At 44.1% G+C, this 18,602-nt stretch overlaps 1 protein-coding gene across 9 annotated transcripts in view; it reads right to left on the bottom strand.

Annotated features, from left to right (window-relative positions):
- The window catches only part of BMPR1B (bone morphogenetic protein receptor type 1B), a 338,903-nt gene that overhangs the window by 37,531 nt on the left and 282,770 nt on the right, over positions 1 to 18,602 (bottom strand). The window lies entirely within an intron of this gene.

The raw sequence follows: 18,602 nt of genomic DNA on the forward strand, positions 1-18,602 counted from the left end.
CAATTCACACCACTTTGTATACACAATAGTTGAGTTGTGCATTCATACAATTATTGATATGTAGTGTTGAACAAGTGCAAAGTCTGTGTCCCTGCATACGTGAACTGTACAAATCAACAAGTGACACTCATTCTTACTTGTACATGTGTAGGGGCAACTTGCTATCCAAATCCTATGCAGTTTATTCAGAAGAAAGTCCTGCTAAGTCAAACTGAACCATCTCCAGGTAAGTCTGCATAGGATTACAGCTCTACTGTATGTGATGATTGTACATTATTGAAGAGTTCAAATATAAAGATGGATGCTAATTTTTAAACACTGTGATCAGGTGAATTACATTCTAGGGATGTCTGTTTTCTGAGTTTTCTCTTGAAAAGATTATCCGTTTTCTGCATGATAATATCATAGTCCAGTTGCTGTTTCTGAGCCTGGGTAATTCCTCATGTTTACTACAATGCTGATAATTTCTCTTAAACTTTTAGTTTTTCCCTCCTCTAGCTTACCAACTGACAATTGTGCTTTTATCTTACACAATATATCTTGTGATGCAGCCACTCTTATCCTCAGTTCTAACTTGGGATTTATTTGTAATTATTGTCTGCATAAAAATGAAGGCATTCATATTTTTACCTTTTGTAAATACACCACACACTTCAATATGTATACTCAGAAGTAGTCAATTCCTAATTACTTCTACTGCACTCTAATGCAATGTATTTGGGTAATTCAAGTATGACAGTTGTTCTTCTGGGTACCAACCATTATGACTTCATTGCTCAAGAGCAGGAAAAGAATGATACGAAGCATTGCCAAGAAGAGACTGAAAGGCATCCATTAGAGTGGAATATTATATTATGTTACATTTTATTTATTTGTATGGTGCCATTCATCCATATCTGTCGGAAGGCAGAGCTGGGGTCCCAATCCTGGGGAGCTGGATCCCGGAGAGTTGGGAGAAGAGTATTCGGATGGATGGCAGAGGGAAGGGGGAGGAACTTCCCCCCTTTGGAGCGAAGACGAAACAGAGGAACTGCCAGTGATAAGGTCGCTTAGCAACGGGGAGCCTGAGCCCTCCCTGGACATTCTCACGCCTCCCCCTCTTTCAGGCTCAGAGCAAGAGGGGGAAGAGGGAGGGCTGCTCACAGCCGAAAAGCGGGGAGGCAGTTTACCATCAGCCCCTCCCCTATCCCCCATCCTGGAATCGGAAACTTCAGAAGAGGAGGGGGTGATGCTTCCCCCCTCACCGCGCACACGCAGACAGCTGAAAAGACAGGAGAGAAGGGGAGGAAGGCGGGCAGTACCTGAGGGGCAGTTAAGGAGGAGCGAAAGATTGCGTGCCTGTTTGGCCCCTTCTTAAAGAACAGGCGGGAAGAAGTCCCTTGCTCTGTCAACTTTCTCCCAATGCCGCAGGACCTGTATCCCTGTATTGATTCATGAGAAAACGCAGTCTTTGTTTGGACATTACCCTAATAAAACACGAATTAACTACAATCGTTGGTCTGGTTCCTGAGTCACATCCTGGGCCTGACAGCTTGACAGAGCCACCTAAATCACCCTCAACGCTCTCTTCACTTGACTGGGACAAGATGTCAAAGGGAGCAGCGGGGGGGACGAACCCCACTTCTGAGACGGAAGAAGTGGAACTCCTGAGGACTAAGGTAGCTGATTTGCAGACGGATGTTCAAGCCCTGCTAGCAGCAGTCAAGGCGCTGAAGACGGATAATCAAACCTTGAAGGCCACGATAGACCAGATGCGAACAGCCCCTCCAGCTGCCGTAGTAAAGGTTCCCATTGGATTGCCCTCAAAATACGCGGGACAAAGTGATCAGTTGGCTACCTTCGTGGCTCAATGTGAGTTATATCTGGATGTCAGGCACACGGAATTTCCAGACGATGGGGCTAAAGTAGCTTTCGTGATTAGCCTCCTGGAGGGAGAAGCTGCAAAATGGGTGACTCCGTATCTCGTGAGAAAGGATACTGTCTTAGGAAGGTACAGAGGATTTATACAGGAGATGACCGAGATGTTTCAAGACCCGCAAAGGGCTGAAACAGTAGCGCGGCAACTAGGCGCTCTGAAGCAAGCTAAAGGGACTGTTTCCGAGTACACTAACGCTTTTAAAATTCTGTCCCAGGAAATTGGTTACAATGACGCCGCCCTGATGTTTATGTACCGGAGTGGATTAAATGCTGAAATCCTGGATGAGTTGGCCAGGACCTCCCCCCCCCCCGCTGACCTACCAGGGCTCATCCGGCTATGCCTACAGATAGATCACCGGATGGAAGGAAGGCGCCTGGAAAGGAAGCAGGAGGTCCCGAGATATTCAGCCTCGGCATCCCGCAACAAGACCCTTCCCACTGCAGGGATGGCAGGTAATGAAACTGAGGGACAGGGAGGGGCTAGGCCAAGACTGTCGGAAGAAGAAAAGGAAAGACGACGCCGGGAACGTTTATGCTTTTATTGTTCAAAGCCGGGCCATGTGGCCAGAGACTGTGGACTGAAAGGGGGGAAAGCCGAGCCGTCGGGAAACTAGAACACCCAGTCCACGTGCAGGCCGGTGGAGTAGGGGCAGCGTTGTATAAAGGCCCCCCAACGATCCAACCTCCCTCAAAGGGGGTGTTGGTCTAGCCTATTCGGATTACAACTTCCAGAGGAGTGGTGTTTAATTCCACTGCCTTAATTGACAGTGGAGCCTCCGCAAATTTTATTGATGCAAAGTTAGACAAGCGTCATGGAATTTCCCGGTGGAAACTGGACGCTCCCCTAGCTGTGGAGACTATCGATGGGAGACCCCTGAAGTCAGGAGGGGTGACACAAGCCACGGAGGAAGTGAAACTTCAAATCCCTGGGCACGAAGAGTTCATTTCGCTATACGTGTCAGATCTCTCGAACTTTGAGGTGATTCTGGGAATGCCCTGGCTAGCAAAGCATGAACCCAAAATAAGTTGGAAGGAGGCGGTGGTGTGGTTCACCTCACAGTATTGCCAGGACAACTGTCAACCTGAAGGAATCAAGAACACCTTAGCGGGGGCAGTGCAAGAGATCAAGCAAGTGACCCTGCCGCCAAAGTATGAAGAATTCAAAGATGTGTTTGATGAAAAAGAGGCAGAGACTTTACCCCCCCCACCGCTCTTACGACTGTGCGATTGATCTAGTGCCAGGAGCCAGCATCCCATCAGGGAGAATCTACTCTCTCACAGAGAATGAGAGGGAGGCCCTGAAGGAATTCCTGGATAAAAACCTGAGGCGAGGATTCATACGCCCCTCACAATCCCCTGCTGGAGCGCCACTATTGTTTGTGAAAAAGAAGGGGGGGAACTCAGAACCTGTAACAACTATCGCGCATTGAACCAGATCACCATCCCCAACAGCTACCCGCTGCCCCTGATCTCAGAGTTGCTGGACCGACTGCGCTCTGCAAAAATCTTCACGAAGTTGGATTTGAGAGGAGCATACAATCTGATCAGAATGAAGGAGGGAGATGAATGGAAAACAGGATTCTTGACCGCTTACGGACAGTATGAATACCTGGTCATGCCGTTCGGGCTTTGTGGAAGTCCAGGAATTTTTCAAAAATTCATGAACGACGTGTTTAGAGACTTGTTGGACACGTATGTAATCTGTTACTTAGATGATATCCTGGTGTTCTCAAAGAACCAGGAAGACCACGACCAGCATGTGAAGACGGTGTTGAAGAGACTGAGAGAAAATCACCTGTATGCTAAATTAGAGAAATGTGGATTTGACCTCAAGTCTCTAGACTTCCTTGGATATCGAATCTCAGCGGAAGGCGTGGAGATGGACCCAGGGAAAGTAAGCTGCATATTGGACTGGGGCCAACCTGTCACCAAAAAGGATGTACAACGGTTTTTGGGGTTTGCCAATTATTACAGAAAGTTCATTCCAGGGTTTTCCAAATTAACAGCTCCTCTGACTGACTATTTAAGGGGGAAGAAGAAGTTTCAATGGACAGAGAACGCCACCAAGGCCTTTGAGGAGCTGAAGAGAAGGTTTGCTACTGAGCCCATTCTGCGCTTTGCTGATCCGAACCGCCCTTTCGTAGTGGAAGCAGATGCTTCAGATTTAGCCATCGGGGGGGTCCTGCTACAATTAGACCAAGAAGGGAAGGAGCTGCACCCCTGTGCATACTTCTCTCGGAAGTTAAAGCCTGCAGAGAAGAACTACACAGTTTGGGAGAAGGAGCTGCTGGCCATCAAGGACTCTTTTGAAAACTGGAGACAATACCTAGAGGGGACCTCTCATCGAATTGAAGTGCGCTCCGACCACAAGAATCTTGAAAGCCTCCAAACAGCCAGAAAGCTGAACCAGAGACAGATAAGATGGTCCCAGTTCTTCACTAGGTTTAACTTCCAGATTGCTTACCATGCCCAAGCCAAAAACCAGAGAGCGGATGCCTTATCCAGACAGCCACAATACAAAGAAAGTGAATCCGAGGACCAGCCTCAGTACGTAATCCCGCCAGAGAAATTAACGTTGGGAGTATGCCAGCCTTCATGGGAAGAGGAACTCAAAAAGGCACAACAAGAAGATGCAGACATGCTAAAATATCAGCAGGAGACGGGACAAGGTCAAGACTCAGAAGTAACCTTTCACTGGAGAAATGGACTGTTATGGTTCAAAACCACCAGATATGTGCCAGAAGGGGAATTAAGGCTCAGAATCCCACGCCAGTGTCATGATTCCATCACAGCGGGACACTTTGGGATTTACAAGACCATTCAGAACGTGGCCAAGGACTTCTGGTGGCCTAAAATGCGTCGGGATATTGAGAGTTATGTAAAGTCCTGCTCTGTCTGTCTGCGGACAAAAACACAAACAGGGACACCAGCAGGACTGTTACAACCGTTGCCTGTCCCACACGAACCCTGGAAGGACCTCTCCATGGATTTTATAACTGATCTACCCAAGTCCCAAGGAATGACAGCCATCTTAGTAGTGGTGGATCTACTTACCAAAATGGCACACTTTCTTCCTTGTGCAGGGGCCTTAGAGGCTAAAGAAACGGCCAAGTTATTCATAAAAGAAGTCTACCGGCTGCATGGATTGCCAAACAGCGTAGTCTCAGACCGAGGAACTCAGTTCACAGCCAAATTTTGGAGAGCAATGTGGAAACAGTTGCAGACGGAATTAAAACTCTCCTCCGCCCATCACCCCCAGACAGATGGGCAGACGGAACGCTTGAACGCCGTTTTGGAAAGATATTTACGAAGTTATGTGTCCTATCAACAGACTGACTGGGTATCATATTTGCATTTTGCAGAGTTCGCCTACAACAATTCTCTGCACTCCAGCACTCAACAAACCCCGTTCTTCGCTAATTATGGATTCCATCCTAAAGTCTTTCCAAGCAGCTCAGAAGGAATGCTGGTACCGGCAGCTGAGAACTTCCTTAAGGAATTGCAAGCGGCGCAACAGACACTGAAACAGCAGTTAAACGAAGCCAAAACGGAGTACAAGCGAGTTGCTGACCTGCACAGGAAGGAGGGCCCCCCCTTCAACCGGGAGACCAGGTATGGCTGTCCACCCGCTTCCTCCAGATGCCGGGCAAATGTAGAAAATTACAAGACAAGAGGGTGGGTCCTTTCGAAATAGAAACTCAAATCAATCCCGTGGCGTACCGACTGAAGCTGCCTGACACGTTTAAAATACATCCTGTGTTCCATCGATCCCTCTTAACGAAAGCTGCCCCTCCCAGTGAGTTACGGCCAGAGGAACCTCCCGGAGCTCCACTCCTGGTAAATGAGCAGCTTGAGTTTGAAGTTGAGGAGATCTTAGATTCCAGGATCAGACGCCACAAGCTGCAGTACTTGATTCACTGGAAAGGCTATGGGGTGGCTGACAGATCATGGGAAGATGCAGCTGATGTGCATGCTCCAGAATTGGTAAAACTTTTCCATCAACGTTTTCCCCACCGTCCCAAGCCAGACAAGGGGAGGGCGGCACAGCCTGGGAGGGGGGATGGTGTCAGAAGGCAGAGCTGGGGTCCCAATCCCGGGGAGCTGGATCCCGGAGAGTTGGGAGAAGAGTATTCGGATGGATGGCAGAGGGAAGGGGGAGGAACTTCCCCCCTTTGGAGCGAAGACGAAACAGAGGAACTGCCAGTGATAAGGTCGCTTAGCAACGGGGAGCCTGAGCCCTCCCTGGACATTCTCACGCCTCCCCCTCTTTCAGGCTCAGAGCAAGAGGGGGAAGAGGGAGGGCTGCTCACAGCCGAAAAGCGGGGAGGCAGTTTACCATCAGCCCCTCCCCTATCCACCATCCTGGAATCGGAAACTTCAGAAGAGGAGGGGGTGATGCTTCCCCCCACACCACGCACACGCAGACAGCTGAAAAGACAGGAGAGAAGGGGGAAAGGCGGGCAGTACCTGAGGGGCAGTTAAGGAGGAGCGAAAGATTGCGCGCCCGTTTGGCCCCTTCTTAAAGAACAGGCGGGAAGAAGTCCCTTGCTCTGTCAACTTTCTCCCAATGCCGCAGGACCTGTATCCCTGTATTGATTCATGAGAAAACACAGTCTTTGTTTGGACATTACCCCAATAAAACACGAATTAACTACAATCGTTGGTCTGGTTCCTGAGTCACATCCTGGGCCTGACAATATCAATGAACAAGGATAATTGCGGAACACAGCAAGAAATCCATGGATAGCAATTAACTTTAAAAACAAAAAAGATACAATCAACTAATGGTTGCCAGTGAAATCCTGAAAATGAGCTCCTCCAAGAGGAGAGAGAATACTTTCACACTATCAGACAAAGTAATGGAGTAGGCAACTTAGTGACAAGCAGATGCCCTAGACTACAATTTCCATCAATTCCATCCAGCATGACCAATGCTCAGGGGTGATGAGACTTGTAGTGTAGATCAACTGAAGAGGACCGGGTTGCCTATCCCTGAAGTCACACAGAGGAACAAACGATGGGCAGCAACCAGTCAAGGATAGGCGTTTTTGAGTTGCAATTATTTTAATGCAAATAAAGTTAGGCAGGAATTTAATACTTCCCATGTTGTCTGAACTAGGAAACTGAGGTACAAGAGATCCCAATAAACCAGGATCAGAGAGAAGGAGAAAGGAGAGGGGAAAGGAGTGAACATTCAGGCATTCACTCATTCTCAGATTAAAAAAAACATGGTTTATTGGACAGATTATTACATCTGAACTGAAATGTGTCTGATTTAAAGAAAAAAATGCCCACAATTTTTGATAGCTTGAACTGGGGGAGGTGGGGAGAGAGATAAAATATAAACATAAACTTAAACCTCAACCCATTTTGCATCATGTTCTATTACAGTCCACCTTTTGAATGTGATAATTAAGAAAACAGAGATTTGGTGTGTCATGTTTCCTCTGCTGAGAGTCATTTTTTGCAGCCAAGGCAAACACCTGAAAAATGTACTTTGTAACAGAAATGCTGAGAGATGGTGTTGCTGAAGATGCTGTTTTAATTAAAGATTACCTAGTCCAAGGAGTGATCTTACCGGAGACCTTTACAAAATGTCACAAGAGAAGGATGTGGGCCAGCCACTTTGCTTTGCAGCTGTTTAAGCAGATGTCCTTACTGGAGAAGGGCCCACTTTTCATATAAATCACAGCACCTTAACTACTAAATTTGGTTAAAGAACCTCTTTCTCAGCCTAGATATTCAAATGGAATCTCAGAGGGCATTTCTCCTTCCAAAAATACTTATACTAGCCTTGATGGCTCCCTCAAGTATCAAAGGTAGTATTCATCTGTATACCAGTCACTGGGAATCACAAGTGGGGAGTGTGCTGTTGCACTCAGATCTTGCTTGTGGCTTCCTATAGGCATCTGGTTAGCCACTGTGAGAAGACAATGCAGTACTAGATGAACCTTTGACCTGATCTAGTAGGGCTCTTATTATGTTCTTACTGTTCATACATTCATGCCTACTAAATAGCAGGTTTGTGCTGGACTGTCCTCCATTCTGATGTAGGGTATAAATGCCACATAACTTTATTCATTCCAATGTACATAAACTGTGCTTATGTGTAAACATACATACAATCACACCCATATATTGTGATGTCAGGATTACATATATCTAGAAAAATAAAAATAAATGGAATTAAAGCTCACATTACAAACTGTACACTAAATGCTGGAAGTGAGGAACAGCCATAAATGGTTTGAGTTGCATCCCAGTGCACCACTGCACATTCAGCATAAAGACTTTTATGAATGTGTGAAGAGGCACAGTGCAATGTCAAGCTCACTAGTTCTCCCCTTCCCCCTTTTAAATTCACACAAATAATTCTTAACTGAAACAAATGAATGACATTTATTTATTTTTTTAAAGCGAACATCTAAATTAATTTCCAATGGGAGAGATGTACAGCTGCAATTCAATCTGCTACAAGCATCAAAACATTACATGCACTAGCTAATGTTTGAAGAACACAATCACTCAGCCTTGTTAGTCATTCACATAATGAGACCTTCCATGAAGGTGGTTGCCAAGTCCAGTGCTCAGAAAACTCTGTGACACAATTGTATTTATTTATTTACCACTTTTATAATCAATTACTGCCACAAGTGACCTCGAAGCAGTTTACCCACATCAGTACAAAAACAATTAGAACATAAGTCACAAAACACAATTAAAACACCAAAAAGATCATTGTAATCAACATAAGAATATCAAGGGAGACAACAGCTGAAAATAATCTAATCATGGCATCCAAAGACTTGGGGAAACTGTAAAATCTTTACCCTGCAGTGAAATTCCAACAATGTTGTGACCATCCATGCCTCTAAGGACAGAGATTTCCATAGCAGAGGTGCAACTAGAGAGTCTGCTCTGAGTCACTACATAATATGGGCTATACCCACTGGTGGGGCTATAAGCAGAACCCCCTGGTCAGTCTTAGGGCTTGCATTGGTTGGTATGGGGACAGGTGCTCTGAGTAATAACATGGTTGATTCCCATATTATGGGCGATAGTCCTACTCATAGCAGACCCACTGAAATTAACAGACATGACTAATATAAGTTCATTAATTTCAATGGGTTTACTCTGAGTAGGCCTTAGTTGAATGACAACCCTAAGCATCCTCCTTTCACTTGGGATGGGAAACATTGTTGTGAGAAAAACGGCAACTAACTAAAAAGATTAAACCTAAACAAAGCCTAAACAAAAAAAGGTTAAAGCAAGTGCCAAAAGGAATATAGAATGATGCCATCTCCTATGACTAGAGAGGTGATCTGTTGACCTGTGATGGTTCAAAAGCATTCCGTCATCCCAACATGGTGGTATCAGTTCATGTTTGTTCTTTGTCCACTAGACACTGCTCTTACGGATCTGTTTTTTTACTTGCAAAAAATATTGATATTAATATTGATATTTTTAAAGGAATATTGATAATTTTAAAGGAAATATCAATATTTTGAAAGGAAATATTGATAAAGGAAATATCAATGAAGGAAAGGAAATATCAGTAAAATTATCATTAATATTGATATTTATTTTATTTTATTAGTTGATTTATTATTTGATTTATATCCCGCCCTTCCTCCCAGCAGGAACCCAGGGCGGCAAACAAAAGCACTAAAAACACATCAAAACATCATAAACACAGACCTTAAAATACATTAAAACAAAACAACTTTAAAAACATTTTTAAAAAGCTTTAAAAACATCTTTAAAAAAGGGTTAAGAACATTTTAAAAAAAACATATTAAAAGTAATTCCAACACAGACGCAGACTGGGATAGGTCTCTACTTAAAAGGCTTGTTGAAAGAGGAAAGTCTTCAAAGGTGCCGAAAAGATTAGAGATGGCGCCTGCGTAATATTTAAGGGGAGGGAATTCCACAGGGTAAGTGCCGCCACACTAAAGGTCCATTTCCTATGTTGTGCAGAACGGACCTCACCTGCAGAGCGCAGTGATCGACTGGGTATGTAAGGGATAAGACTGTCTTTCAGGTATCCTGGTCCCAAGCTGCATAGGGCTTTGTACACCAAAACTGGAACCTTGAGCTTGGCCTGGTAGCAAATGGGAAGCCAGTGCAATTCTTTCAGCAGCAGGGTGACATGTTGGCGATACCCTGCTCCAGTGAGCAGTCTTGCCGCCGCATTTTGCACCAGCTGCACCTTCCAGACTAACCTCAAGGGCAGCCCCACATAGAATGCATTACAGTAATCCAGCTTGGAGGTTACCATGTATGGACAACAGTGGTCAGGCTATCTCAGTCCAGAAATGGTCGCAGCTGTCTTACCAGCCGAAGCTGGTAAAAGGCACTTCTAGCCACAGAGGTCACCTGGGCCTCTAGCAACAAAGATGAATCCAGGAGCACCCACAGACTACGGACCTGCTCTTTCAGAGGAAGTACAACCCCATCCAAAGCAGGCAACTGACCAATTATCCGAACTCGGGAACCACCAACCCACAGTGCCTCCATCTTGCTAGGATTCAGACTCAGTTCATTGGCCCTCATCCAGTCCACCAACGAGTCCAGGCAGCGGTCAAGGGCTTGCACGGCCTCTCCCGATTCAGATGTTACAGAGAAACAGAAGCTGGGTATCGTCAGCATACTGTTGACACCACACCTCAAAGCTTCTGATGACTGTTCCCAAGGGCTTCATATAGATGTTAAACAGCATGGGGAACAAGATGGTATCCTGTGGCACCTCACAGCACAACTGCCGGGGGCGGAAAGATAGTAACCCAATGCTATTCTCTGAGAGCAACATTGGAGATAGGATCAGAACCACTGTAAAACAGTGCCTCCAATACCAAGCTCACCAAGTCGCCCCAGAAGGATACCATGGTCAATGGTATCAAAAGCCGCTGAGAGATCAAATAAGAATAACAGGGTCGCACTCCCCCGTCCTTCTCCCAATAAAGGTCATCCATCAGGGCGACCAAGGCCAATTCAGTCCCATAACCAGGCCTGAACCCAGACTGGGATGGGACAAGAGAACTTGAACTCAAGTTCACCCAAGAGAACTTGCAACTGCTGAGCCACAACCCTCTCAATCACCTTCCCGAAAAAGGGGGTATTTGCAACTGGTCAGTCATTGTCACAAACCAATGGGTCCAGGGTGAGCTTTTTCAGGAGTGGTCGGATCACCACCTCTTTCAAGGCACCCGGAACCACTCCCTCCCGCAATGATGCATTGACCACACCCTGGATCCACTCGGTCAAACCACCTCAGCAAGCTTTAATAAGCCAAAGAAATGCAAGGATCGAGAGGACACGTTGCTGGCCTCATCATGGCAAGCACCTTGTCCAAGTCATCAGGCCGCATCAACTGAAACCTTTCCCAAGTAGTTGCAGCAGACGTTGCCCTGGACACCTCATGGGGGACTACAGTAGATGTGGAGGGGGCATCAAGACTGCTACAGAGGCAAGCAACTTTGCCCTTGAAATGCCTTGCAAACAATTCACAGTGGGCCTCCGAATGGTCTAAAACTTCATTTCCATATTTGAGTGGTAAATTTTTTTTAAAAAGTTTCAAAAATAGCTGCAGAAAATCGCTACATAAAAACCTGATCCACAATAGAGAATAAGCGAATTGATGGAAAATCTGGTACCAAGTCCGAATTGGGCAGAATTCTAACACATCCCCACCTATGACTTAAGAACCAGATCCCAGAGAAAAGTCAAATGTTTATATCAGCCTAAGTCAATATAAGAAACCCATCTTGTCAACGTTGCACATGCAGGGAGCTTTTGTATTCTGAACTAGTACAGTACAGACACATATGACTCGTTATTGGCTTCCAGGCACCTCTTGAAGACCCTTTTATGCCAACAAGCCAATGCAGATATATAAACTTTCTTGATTAGCCGCTCACAAAATGATTGTTTTGCATTGCTTTTATGGTGTTCTGTGGTTTATTGTGCTTGGATATATTGTCGTGCACTGCCTTGATATTTTATGAGTTGACAGTATATAAATATTTGTATAAATACTAGGGATGTTGCCCACCAACCCCACCCCAACCCCTATACTCTTATATCTCACCGACTGCCCCAGACGAATTCATTAAACCAGGGATGGGGAACCTTTTTTGCTCCCACCCTGTGGGCCAACTTTAATAGGTAGGTGGGTGGGGCAACCACAATGTCAGTCACATGATATAACTGTAATGTGACATGATTGACACCTGTCAAATGTGGCCTACTGGGTGGGAGCACAAAAGGTTTCCCACTGCTGGTCTAATGAGTTAGTGTGTGGGGTTTAGACCTGGCTAAGCATCCCCCCACTTTTCCCCCTCCACTTTAGTGTGGTGTGGTGGTTACAGTGTCGGCCTACGACCTGGGAGACCAAGGTTTGAATCCCCATATAGCCATGAAGCTCACTGGGTGACCTTGGGCCAGTCACTGCCTCTCAGCTTCAGAGGACAGCAATGGTAAACCACCTCTGAATACCGCTTATCATGAAAACTCTATTCATAGGGTCGCCGTAAGTCGGAATCAACTTGAAGGCAGTCCAAGGCCCCTTCCAGCTCTCCCCTCTAGAGGTGGCTAAGCTCCCCCACTTTCCCCCTTCCCCTTTAGAGCTGGCTAAGGCCCCTACTCTCCTCCTCCCCTTTAAAGGTGACTAAGCCCCCCCCACTTTCCTCCCTCCTCTTTAGAGCTGTCTGAGGCCTTCCCCCACTTCCCCCTCCCCTTTCGGACTGGTCTGTCAGGAACGTTTTTCCACAACTTGCCTGAGCTGCTGCTCGCTGCCTCCTCCAGTGCTGCAATAGTCTGCAGCGCCCTCTATCTGTTGGGTTGCAAACTGCAGCGCGATGGATTCAGGGCTTACATTTTTATTTATATAGAAACAAATATGCCCTTGACTGTTTGAACCTGCTCTTAGTTTCAAGTATTCATGAATCAATGCTGTAAATCAGAATCCTGTTTTGCAACATTACACTATCTTAACTTGCAAAATATTGAAAGGGTATCAGGATAGTGAGAGAACGCACATTTCTTCACATCAGTTATGCACCCACAGTATGATACATAAGGTCAATTGTTCAAATTAGCTGACCTATTCTGCAAAGCAGGGGTGGGAAAGCTGTGGCCCTTCAGATGTTGCTGGACTACAGTTCCCATAATCCTTAACCATATTTCACCCTGGCTTGAGCTGATGAGAATGGATGGCCACAGGTTCTTAAATTGGCTCTTATGGTTTAGGTTTGCATGTTCATTAGGTTAAGAACCTTTTAGTTTCTCAGACCACTTTTGACCCAGATCTATGCATCCTACGTGTTGTTATATCACCACCATTCTGGAAATATGTAATAGAATCCCAACACAATGTAAAGCTTGTTGTGTATACGATCTAACAGCACAATACTAACCACATCTAGTCAGAAGTAAGTCCTATTCCAGGGGTTCCCAAAGAGTGGACCGAGCTGCACTCAGGTGGTCCATGGCAGAAAATTTTATTTTTAAAAAAACTTTAGCATCTAGCAGAGCACATTACAATTGCTAAAAAGAGGTTGGGAGGGGGGAGTTTGGGAACCACTGCCTTCTTGAATTCAATGGGACTTGCCCCAGGTAAGTAGGGTCAGGATTGCAGCCTAAACCTTCCAAACTCTACTTGTCTTATAAACCTATCCAATATACATTTATGGTGTATTGTTTGGGGGCAGGGTGGAGTGGGTAATTAGTCCACAGCAGAACAACACAGCTGCTGAACCCATAAAACCAAGTCAGAATAGGCTAAGCAGTCAAAATCTTTCTTTGGCTGTGCAGGCAACCATAACCCTTTGAAGTCTACAAGAACCATAGGAATGTAATAAAGCACACTGAGTCAAAGGCTAGTTGCTCAGTTTGGAAAAAACGTATCTGATTCAGTTCCTCTGCTTAGCTTAACCTTATCCTGTTTTCCATGAATGAGAAAACTCAGATAATCTGGATCTCCAATCTTACTATGCATGTTGTAGTTGGCATCCAAAAGGAAAGCAAAATCTACAATTCAATGCTCAAGATTCTACAACAAAGGCTCTTACCATATATGGAGCGAGAAATGCCAGATGTCCAAGCTGGATTTAGAAAGGGAAGAGGCAACAGAGATCATATTGCAAACATATGTTGGATAATGGAATGGAGCAAGGAATTTCAGAAGAAAATCACCCTGTGCTTTATAGATTATAGCAAAGCCTTTGACTGTGTAGATCATGAAAAACTATGGAATGCTTTAAAAGAAATGGGGGTACCACAGCATCTGATTGTCTTGATGCGCAACTTATACTCTGGACAAGAGGCTACTGTAAGGACAGAATATGGAGAAACCGATTGGTTCCCCCTAGGAAAGGGTGTGAGACAGGGGTTTGGACGAAGATGCAAGAGGTGTGAAAATTGGAAGGAGAAATAAGATATGCAGATGATATCATACTACTAGCAGAAACCAGTAACGATTTGAAACGAATGCTGATGAAAGTTAAAGAGGAAAGCACAAAAGCAGGACTACAGCTGAACGTCAAAAATACTAAAGTAATGACAACAGAAGATTTATGTAACTGTAAAGCTGACAATGAGGACATTGAACTTGTCAAGGATTATCAATACCTCGGCACAGTCATTAACCAAAACGGAGACAATAGTCAAGAAATCAGAAGAAGGCTAGGACTGGGGAGGACAGCTGTGAGAGAACTAGAAAAGGTCCTCAAATGCAAAGATGTATCACTGAACACCAAAGTCAGGATCATTCAGACCATTGTATTCCTGATCTCTATGTATGGATGTGAAAGTTGGACAGTGAAAAAGGCGGATAAGAGAAAAATCAACTCATTTGAAATGTGGTGTTGGAGGAGAGCTTTGTGGATACCATGGACTGTGAAAAAGACAAATAATTGGGTGTTAGAACAAATTAAACCAGAACTGTCACTAGAAGCTAAAATGATGAAACGGAGGTTATCATACTTTGGACACATAATGAGAAGACATGATTCATTAGAAAAGATAATAATGGTGGGAAAAACAGAAGGGAGTAGAAAAAGAGGAAGGCCAAACAAGAGATGGATTGATTCCATAAAGGAAGCCACAGACCTGAACTTACAGGATCTGAACAGGGCAGTTCATGACAGATGCTCTTGGAGGTTGCTGATTCATAGGGTCGCCATAAGTCGTAGTCGACTTGGAGGCACATAACAACAACAACAACAACAACAGAGGCTAACATTCTGTCAAATTTGATTCTCATCTAAAATAAACTCCAACTTAAAAAAATGAAAATCAGAGATAAAAAATAATCAGGAAAACAAAATCTAGTAAAGAGAGCTACAGGAAAACACAAATTAAGTTTTGGGCTGTATTCAATTAAGACCCACTGAAATTAATGACCCTAAATTAGACATGTCTATTAACTTCAATGGGTCTATTCTGAGTAGGACTAGCACTGACTACTACCCATTAAGATGTAGACACAGTGCAGAGCAATAAACATTTTGAGCAATCTGGAGTACAGTCTCAATGAAGATGAGACCATTTTAACCGCTCCTTTGGACAGCTCCTTGAAAGTTCAGACTAAAACCCAGAGGGGATTCTGCTGTCCCACTGACATGGGGCCACAAGCTGCCACTGCTTACTAGGTCAAAGCAAAACATTTCTTTGCAAGATAGTTAACTCACCACTGAGAAATCAGGGATTTGTGTTTGTTTCTGTTGTTTTTTTCAAAGATGTAAGCTGTTTGAAAAAAATCAGGCACAAGGCTTTACAAATGTAGAAGAAAGTTCGGGTTAGGAAGAAGGAAAAGTATTAAGTAGGAAAACCTACTAATGAATTAGCTAGTTTTAAAATAATGTGCCAGTGTAGTCTGACTGGGTGTGTCCCACCCCACCACAAAACACATTAGAAGCTGTTCAAGGCAGTGATGGAATACAACAAGTAAGAAATATTTGTCTTCATTTAAAGTCAGCACAGATGTATATTTGACTCTTTCTTCCCAAATTGAGAAATCAGGAGGTCAGCCTTCAAAATATGTACTCCTTCCATGAAGCCCTTGTATCTCCTGTCCATTTCCCCAGGTCATGCAGTCTAGACCTTGAATGAGAACTGCTGCTTCTACCATGAAGTAGTTGGAGTTGGAGTTGGAGGCTCCATTCCTTCCTGGCTCTCAGTCATGTTCTGAGCCAAGCAGGTGTTTCCCTGCACTTCCCACCCCTCCTGAGAAGCCTCATGGGCAGTTAGTTTGATGTTCCTGCCTGGCTTGCTGTCTCTTCTACTCCTGTGGCCCTGGGAGAGATGAGGTGAGGGTCTGAGAACTGACCAGCAACCCAAGCAGCTGCTGTGAAGACCTCCAGTCCTGGGACATGGATGTCCAGATCCAATTGCTTCTCAGGATCATTGGCAGTGTGGAGATTTTCTGGAGGGCCCTGCTTCCCTTGCTCTTTATATGAAGAGACTGCAGGTTTGACCATTACACTTTCCTCTAGTAACTTCCTTAACCCACCCTTACCAGAATTATGTGACTCACCCCACATTCAGAGTTTTGCCATGTGGCAAAGAATGTTAAAAAGATCCAAACTGAGTTTGCCACAAAGTGGGTAGATCCAGATGACAAAGTTAGTACAGTTCTGAAACTTTTAGATATACCTGAATAATAATTCAGATACATGCTTTATGACAAAGTAAAGAATGCAGCTAGCTCTCTAAAATGCATAATGCCATTGCTGAAATTCTACACATTTCAGTACTTTAAAGAGAATGTAGTATGTGTCTTGACAACATAAAAGCTTTCTTACAGAAAGATGTTCATAAAGGACTAGCAAATAAATGTTCCAGGTGCACAACATATTAATAGAAGCGGTTAAAGTTTCAAAAGGCTGAAGGCTAACATACCCTTTACAAGCCTAGGTTTAGGGAACCCTTTCAACAGCTTTCACCTCTCCTGGAGAAAGGTCCTTGTTAATCAATCAGTCCTCCAAACACCTGTGCACTCAGCCGCCACCTCCTTCAGATACACTGACAGTATTTACATATCCTTTGTGGTGATGTAAGGTAACAAGGAAACCCAACACCACCGCCCTGAAAAGCTACCAGAGTCCATGTCATTCATACTGAGCCCAAAATACACACATGAAACAAATCACTTCACCCTTCTTCTGAAATTCAAGGTGCAAAGCAACCATTTGGGGGACCAAATTACTAGCCAGCCACTTTGTGGCACTTGGAAAAGAGCCAGGTATATTATGTAACCAAGTAAATATTTGCAGTTGGATAACTTTTAATGTTTGCACTCTTCAGAGTATTTATTCCCCAGTTGTGCTATGAAGGATCACAAAAAGAATAGCTAAGGTTTACCACCTTATCTTACATGAGGGCTGGCAATTGCTTAGAGATCTAGAAAAAAGAGTGAACACCTTTTTAAGGCATTAAAAAGGTGAGATCAGAAATAAGTGATCCGCATTTTAAAGCACAATGGCATTCTAAATTTAACTAAATGTAGGCGTGTAGCCACAGTGAATTATGCAAGAAAATTATATAATGGTAATATCCAGCTAAGTCACACTCAAGAGTAGACACACGAATACATGGACTTAAGTACATTTATTTTGATGAGTGTGCTCTGAGTATGACTAACATTGGATATCATTCACAGACTGATAAGACAGTAAAAGATGAAGAACTCTCACACAAATAGATATTTCAAATTCTATGACACAAGTTTTGCAAGCTCTGTAAAGTTGTTTGCTTTTCGTAATTCCAGCCACAGATTTTGCTTTAACCATATAATTTCGAATGGCTTTTTTAAAATTATAATTGGCATGATGGTGTTACTTGTTGGGAGACAGACAAATGGGGCCATTTGAAAGGTCTCCTAACCAATATCTTAATGGAAGTAACAGCATTTATGAAAATTGTATGCTTAAAAGGTGTCCATGAAAAAATGGCCTTTTTAGCTTAGTAGTTAGTTAAATACACTCATGACCAATAGTAAAAAGAAAGGCATGTGATCTTATTTATTGACAGACTAGGGGATATGTAACTATGTATGTAGCACACATAGAATCCTTCCAATTGTCTGGATCTTAAGTGTGAAAAAGAATGGACTTTATGGACTTTTTGCATTCTCTGTCTGTGTGGAAACTTTATCTTGCATTCAGTGTGGGATATGCATGAACTGAGTATGGCTTTCAGAGATAAGAAGTGAGGAAGCAGCACTCTTAAAACCCCTAGAATCCCTACATCAGAATGGGAAAAGGTGTTTGTTTATTTCATTTCATTTACCCATTCTTCCATCATGGAACCCAGGGCAGTGTATGTGATTGCCTGTTGGTCACCCAACCAGCCACTGACCATACCCAGACATGCTTGGCTTTAGCAAGGTTGTAGCCTCATATGCCTTCAGACAATTTCAAAGGATCAGGCTACACGTTATGTTAAATGAATAACTTGGTAATAACTGATTCATTTTTTTAACTCTTAAAGTGGAGTGGAGAAGAGGAGAAGATAAGGATTGGGACTGCTTTTAACCTTTTTCTCCATGTCATGGTCCTAATCAACTGTCCCCAGCTGCTATGTGACACAGGAGAGAATATGTCATTGGCACCAATGGCATATTCTGTCTCATGCAAAGTATCGGGGGGGGGGATTTTCATTGAGATTATGGTGCAGGAAAGAGTTTG

This window comes from Rhineura floridana, chromosome 9 (genome assembly GCF_030035675.1).
Source record: "Rhineura floridana isolate rRhiFlo1 chromosome 9, rRhiFlo1.hap2, whole genome shotgun sequence".
NCBI lineage: Eukaryota > Metazoa > Chordata > Lepidosauria > Squamata > Rhineuridae > Rhineura > Rhineura floridana.